Here is a 7,477-nt window from a genome sequence, read left to right on the forward strand (position 1 = left end):
CCCCACAGAAACATTTAATTGCTTGCACCCACACTTTGACAGACAGTAGCTTGCGTCTGTCAACTCCCTCACCCCCTGCAAGGGGTCTTACACTGACAACAATAGATTTTGACTGCTTGACCAGGCAGCACTGAATGGGTCTGTGGAAACGAGCCCCGAAAGCCTCTTTAGCACAAAGTCATGCTCAGCACAGCATTATAAAAAGGTGCTTTCTAAGTCAACCAGCCAGTTCACCTCAGGCGACAGCAGACTGGGCTGGGAAGCAGAGATCTGCATCTGATTAAGAGAAGCAGAGGAGATACTCCGTGTGTGTTCATGTTTGTGTGTAGTCGCAGTGCATGAACAGTAGTGTGAGAGTGAACTCATCATCCAGCCCAGAACCTTCGTTCCTGGGCCAGGCCATTCCGTGCAGGCCAGCCAACCAATGACACGGCAGGGGAGTGGCCAATCAGTTTATCCCAGTTCACTGATCGATGCAGTGAAGCTCTCTACTCCAAGTTGTAGCTAACGGTTCCCTAGTTGAACACACAGCAGCCTACTGTTAGCGCCCTCACACAGAGCAGGGGCACCAACACAATACAGCTGGTGGAACCGAGCCCCTACAGTACTGATGACCCCCTAATAGGAGTGTTACAGCACTCCTCGCTCTTCAAACCTGGAAGGCTACAGGGCTTTTGTTCTGGTCCGCATTAATTCAAATTACCACGCACTTCATAGGCTAAAAGGCTATAGGTTTGTTAACTGGGATAAAACAAAAGCCTGCACAGTGCACACCCTGCGGGTGCATAGGACCAACATTGAAGAACACCTTACAGATTTAAAGTAAGCCCATTGGACAGTGAGCCAGTGTGGGCCTACATCATCACCACTCTTAATTGGTTAACTACGTTAACTCTCACTGTCCGATGGGCTAACTAAAAACTAGGGACTGCTCGCTCCGTTCCTCTGTAATGATAACATCATGCGATTGGTTACTGTGATTGCAGCATATTTTCATAACTCCAGATGACTGGCAGCAGTGTGTGTCTGTGTGTAGCATCTGAATACAGAGTCCAGTGAGTTCTTTAGCCAGTGTGTCCATCCACTGAAGCATAGCTACATTCCCTGATAACTCAACAAAATATATTTGAATGGAACTGAGAGTCGCCCACCTTCCCAATAACACGGCGTACTTAGTCAGCCACCAATTGTGCAAGTTCTCCCACTTAAAAAGATGAGATCCTGTAATTTTCATCATAGGTACACTTCAACTATGACAGACAAAATGAGAAAAAAAATCCAGAAAAATCACATTGTAGGATTTTTAATGAATTTACTTGCAAATTATGGTGGAAAATAACAAAAGTTTCTCAATACTTTGTTATATACCCTTTGTTGGCAATGACAGAGGTCAAACTTTTTCTGTAAGTCTTCACAAGGTTTTCACACACTGTTGCTGGTATTTTGGCCCATTCCTCCATGCAGATCTCCTCTAGAGCAGTGATGTTTTGGGGCTGTTGCTGGGCAACACGTACTTTCAACTCCCTCCAAAAGATTTTCTATGGGCTTGAGATCTGGAGACTGGCTAGGCCACTCCAGGACCTTGAAATGCTTCTTACGATGCCACTCCTTCGTTGCCCGGGCGGTGTGTTTGGGATCATTGTCATGCTGAAAGACCCAGCCACGTTTCATCTTCAATGCCCTTGCTGATGGTAGGCTTTGTTACTTTGGTCCCAGCTCTCTGCAGGTCATTCACTAGGTCCCCCCGTGTGGTTCTGGGATATTTGCTCACCATTCTTGTGATCATTTTCTCACCAAGGGGTGAGATCTTGCGTGGAGCCCCAGATCGAGGGAGATTATCAGTGGTCTTGTATGTCTTCCATTTCCTAATAATTGCTCCCACAGTTGATTTCTTCAAACTGAGCTGCTTACCTATTGCAGATTCAGTCTTCCCAGCCTGGTGCAGGTCTACAATTTTGTTTCTGGTGTCCTTTGACAGCTCTTTGGTCTTGGCCATAGTGGAGTTTGGAGTGTGACTGTTGAGGTTGTGGACAGGTGTCTTTTATACTGATAACAAGTTCAAACAGGTGCCATTAATACAGGTAACGAGTGGAGGACAGAGGAGCCTCTTAAAGAAGAAGTTACAGGTCTGTGAGAGCCAGAAATCTTGCTTGTTTGTAGGTGACCAAATACTTATTTTCCACCATAATTTGCAAATAAATTCATTAAAAATCCTACAATGTGATTTTCTGGATTTCTTTTCTCATTTTGTCTGTCATAGTTGAAGTGTACCTATGATGAAAATTACAGGCCTCTCATCTTTTTAAGTGGGAGAACATGCACAATTGGTGGCTGACTAAATACTCCCCCCCCCCACTGTAACATACAATAGGGTCATTTCATAACCCCCACCATCTCAGATTGTTCCGAAATTGTTTTTGTAGTTAGAAACATAAAATTAGCATTCCTGAAACATTACTTTGTTGAAATATAATTTGATGCACCCAAATTGGCCCTTTATTTTACACGATTCATATAATACATAACATCGGATTTGGGCCATAAATCTTCGTAACAATGAGTAAGACATGAGGAATCCAATAAAATGATCAAAAGCCAACCACGGACCCCCCCCCAGACCAATCCCACCGCAACAACCAGTATACAGCATCAGTTCTCTATGTCTGACTAGTATGGAGCTGCTGCTTGGAGTACACCCATTGCTTCTTCATCCTTTGTAATGTATTCATTATGAATCTGGTGGGGGGAGTGGGGTTCTCTGTTCAGAGAAATTAGCCATTGAAGTCGCTTGCATTATTTACCTACATTCTACAAGCCTAGGGCACATTGTCAGTTAAATACCTAGCTAGGAGAAGACTAAAGTCTGAATGCCTAGCCAATGATAAATACAAACCTGTCTAACTCGAAAGTGTGTAGTACACATGGAAAGAGAGGTTATGTCATTTCAGGCCGAGATCATGTTTGTTAGTGCTGCCTTGGAACAAACGCCTGCACATCTGGTATTGTTATTGGCTGAGAAGTCAGCATCCTGTGAGCAGTGGCCATGCATCTGTAAGAGTATCAGGATGCCATAGCAGTTAAAAAAAAAACATGGCAGTAGCAAATTGAGTTAGATAATTGATTGTTGCAGATGCATCATGGTTATCAATCTGAAGGCCTTGCCTTGATTATGACACAGTGTCTTATTTTTATTATTATTACATTTTCACCTGAATTTTGAACATTTTCCCACTAAATTCTCATTACCAAAATGTGTCCAGATTAAATTCTCAGGTCAATTTATACAATTCTACATTAGAAAAGCCAAACTTATTTGAATACATTTTTTAAATTTTTATATATAAACGCATACGTGCTGTACTGTCCATAAATCATACAAATTGTATACTAGTTGAAGTTTACATTAAACAATACTATTTATTACGCAAAAACACCATCTGTGAACATGTTTTTTCATTACCCTAAAACTTTTTCAAGTTGCTGTAAAAAATGTTTTTTTGTAAAGTTTAATTCACATTATGCATCATCGAGATCATCATCGTCCTTAGACGAGCACAAGTTTATTGAATTTCTTCACTTATATGCCTTCAGAATGAGGATCTTATTCTCAAACACCCTCTTTACCAAAATTACAAAAAAGCTCAAATTGGAAAAAACGTAAAGAACCATTACCGTACCAACTTGCCATCTCCTATTACTTGCAAATTGTTCTAAGGGGCTCATTATCAAAACACACATTTGTCGTTACGACATCAATTTTAGGTCAGTTTAGGTAACGAGAACCTTAATTTCGGTAATGATAATAAATTAATTCTAATGTATAGTCAATGGGTGTGCTGGTAACTAACGTCAGTTATGTGATTAAGTAGGAGTGGTCAAGAAATATGGGTGTATAAACCACATTCAATGTACTTAGTGCCTTTTTTTCTTTATGCTTTATCAGATTAAGCCAAAATTGCTAAAATATAAATTACATTTCTTAATATTTCCAAAATATTGGTGGATTATGGTAAGAATAAGCAGGTTTGGAAGATGAAAAAAACATTTCTGAAATAGAAAAATACAGATCTAATCTTAGTGATCCAAGAGGAATTATTTGGGTCAAGCGCCAGTTTCATGAGAATCACCCTTCACTCCTCCGCCTATAGAGTATCACCCTGCCTGGCCATAGAGGGCTGGGTAGGAGCAGGTTAGTAAAGTAGCCTAGTAAACCTACAGGGATTAAGGTGGATTATCATCTACCTGACCTGAATCTCATCACTGTAAAGCAGGGCCTTGATTGATTACATGTGTTGGATATCTACTTATGCAACACAATGACAACTACTGTACAGTGACACCATGCCATGGATGACAAAGCACACAGCCTTCCTGTGTGTGTTTCTCTCTCCGTCTCTTGGTGCATCTGTCTCTCCCCTGCTCACTCAGTCTGTCATTTTTTCTGTCTGTCCTCCCGTCTCCCGCTGTCCTCCACAGCCATTTTGTGTAATATAATAACTCAACCTATGAGGGAGTGACACAGACCAACATCTGTACAGGAAGATAATAATGGTATTCTTGTACAGATTACAATGGAACTGTATTGATTGACAATCTATAAAAAATTATCTGTTCAAATCTAAGGCATACACCAACCAGGGTAGCATAGTATCACCTGCCTCAAATAGAACATACTAGTAATTGACTTGGCTCAACTTGTCACATAGATACTAAAACACATGAAAAGTACCTGGAGTTGTTATACATAGCAATAACATGTATGACAAATACAGCTGAAGTTAAAGACTACATACATCTCCAGAAGCCAGGACATTTCATCCTGGGCCTCGATGACATACCTGTCAAGTAGGCAAAAAAAGCACCAGCCCGTTCACTCAGGGAGACTATACCTTGTTCCTGTAGAGCTAACCTCCTGTAGGTTTTCAATCTGACTCCAGTTGTAACTAACCTGATTCAGCTTATCAACCAGCTAATTATTAGAATCAAGTATGCTAGATTAGGGTTTCAGTGAAAATCTATAGGATGGTAGCTCTTCAGGAACAAGGTTGGAGAGTCCTGGTATAAAGAGAGCTAGGGTCCTGGCTGGTGCTGGGATGGGTAGGCTCACCAAACATTGATGTCCATTTCTAATGCGATACTAGTCTGGGTAAGCAAGGGGTATTCAACTCTTACCCTGAGCCCACAAGGTCCAGAGACTAGTGGTTAGATTAGGTGCTCTCTTTTCCAAGTCTAAGGCACAAAACCTCAGATTCATGCTAAACCTTTTGGACTAGCCAAGGCCTATTTCAAATATAAGGCCTATTTGAAATATTTAAGGAAAATACCACTCAAACTATATTTTGGTATTTGTGGTTTCATTAGTCCACTGTTGATACGTCCTAAAATGTTTTGCAATTCAGCAATCAAGTTTAAGATATGGACTAATTAAACAAATACCAAAAGATACTTCCACACGAAGTTCCCTTTAAGTGAAGTTCAGAAGGTGACTGTGGCTGAGTGAAAGTGATTGTCTTCAGAGACACGGATACAGGCATGAGTTTTACAATATGACTCATCAAATTACTGTCTTGCAATTAGACTAAGAGGGTATGAATGAATGACCCTTTGATGTTGGCATAGCTAATCAAACCATTGTTACTGGGCCCTATAGGTCAATACTTATAAACTACGCTCGATTATCTCCTGCTACTCCCAAATTGAGACCTGGGACACAAGCACGCCACACACGGATAACTAGCCGGCAATAATAGAGGTGTCCCAAGCATCATCAAACATAACTACTATTCACTGATGAACTGCCATTTAATTGATTAAAACGTGTTGGCATCCAGGTAGTGATGAACACATAGCAACTCAACTGCTAGCCTTCGCAATGGCAGGCATCACTATTGAAATTGCGCCTGAACCTATGAGAGCGTTCCTCTGCCCAGGCTGGCGCCTGCCAGGTTAAGACGCTTGGCTAGGTATTTCACGTAGCAGCTAACCTCCACATGTTACAGCAGTCTTTCAGTCGATTACACGGCCGATGACGTTCCACGCAACCATTGGTTAGAGGAAGCAACATCTAAGTAGGGGATGGCGACCAAAATCTTTACCTAGCCTAGCAAAAATGTCACTATTTTTGAGAATAAGTCAGCTAGCTGATGTAACTCTTACAATGCATGAACATTGTAACGAGAAAGTGTAGTAATTGATTAAAAAAACAAGCCAGCTGATATCGAGGAAATCTATGTTGAGTTCGTTTATGTTTTTGCTACGACGCCGGTCATCATAAGGGAACATCTCACCGGCTAACTTGATGAAGAAGCTATAACATTGCTAGTCTAGCAATATCAGAACAACTTACCTGTAATTAGGTGTTTTAATATCTGTAGAAACCACCAAAATGAGAGAAATATTAGTAAAGAAACAGTTAACGTTATCAAAAATTCCCTCGATAATCCCTTATCTTCCGTCGGTGAGAGCGCGCTTGCCTGTGATGTGTCCGTGCTACAGTTGTTCGGGAGGAATCGCGAGCTCTTCCCGTTCCCTGCCTAGCCCTTCCAATTTCTCTCGCTTCTTTGATTCCCTTTCTCTATTTAATTTAAATGTCTGACATGCTCTCCCCGGCCACGCCACATGGGCTGACAGCTTTGATAGGCTGTCCAGTCCAATGAGAAAAGAGGCAGGGCTCACAGTCTCAGCCAGTGATGGGGTGATTCGCTGAACGCTGTAGTTTCGGAAAAAAACGGAAGAAAGCGATGGAAAGGTTACTGTAGTACATTCGGATAGCATTGGATGTATCCTATGTGCGAGTGCACCGGGAGCCTAGCTCGGTTTCCCCCGCCCCATTATATTGATAAAGCTCAAAGCCAAGTCCAAGTTCATCACTCAAGTTCAAAGCGCAGAACCATCACTTACAGGTCTGAGCTGTGTTCAGATTTCACACTGATTGAACAATAACTAATTTCGAAATCTTGCAGAAAGGAGGACACATGCAATAGTCCATGGACTTTGGGAAACACATTTGACAATCTTGATCAATTAGATTTTTCCCCTTTTTATTCACAAATGTATGATTTTTGACAATGCAATTTATTGGAGATGGATATACCATTAAATAATGGTGGATTTAGCCTACACAAGGTAAATATTCCCCCCTAACCTATTAATGATGAATTAATGTATTCTTTACAGCATGTGTAACGCATTTGGAAGTCTACTAGTGCAGATTAGGCCAACACTATGTTGAATATAATTTGTATGAACTGCATGGTCACCTGTGGTTGACGTTGTAGAAATGATATATCTATCAATGCATGTGTTCGATCACCTGTACGAATTGAAGGAGTCATCTATAACTTCTTATTTTTTTTAAATCATTGAAATATTGTATATCCATTGTTTTGCATGTATAGAAAGATACTCATTTATTTTATTGCACCCAAGTATTCACAGTCGTTTATATTGTTTAACAAGAGGTTTGGTAATAGTTTAT

The 7,477-nt window shown here is 41.0% G+C and overlaps 1 protein-coding gene across 2 annotated transcripts in view; it reads right to left on the minus strand.

Annotated features, from left to right (window-relative positions):
* LOC112224492 (fatty acid synthase) overlaps positions 1 to 6,659 on the minus strand; it is a 32,486-nt gene extending 25,827 nt beyond the window's left edge. The window contains exons 1-2 of one of the 2 annotated variants that reach the window (XM_024388075.2): positions 6,474 to 6,659; positions 6,347 to 6,368 (exon numbers count right to left, since the gene is read on the minus strand). The gene's annotated coding sequence lies outside the window, so the exon portion shown is untranslated. Of the gene's footprint in view, positions 1 to 6,346 lie in introns of both variants that reach the window. The other variant, XM_024388074.2, reaches the window with a different exon arrangement.
* Between the last annotated feature and the right edge of the window lie 818 nt (positions 6,660 to 7,477).

The sequence above is a fragment of the Oncorhynchus tshawytscha genome, linkage group LG25, assembly GCF_018296145.1.
Source record: "Oncorhynchus tshawytscha isolate Ot180627B linkage group LG25, Otsh_v2.0, whole genome shotgun sequence".
NCBI classification, from domain to species: domain Eukaryota; kingdom Metazoa; phylum Chordata; class Actinopteri; order Salmoniformes; family Salmonidae; genus Oncorhynchus; species Oncorhynchus tshawytscha.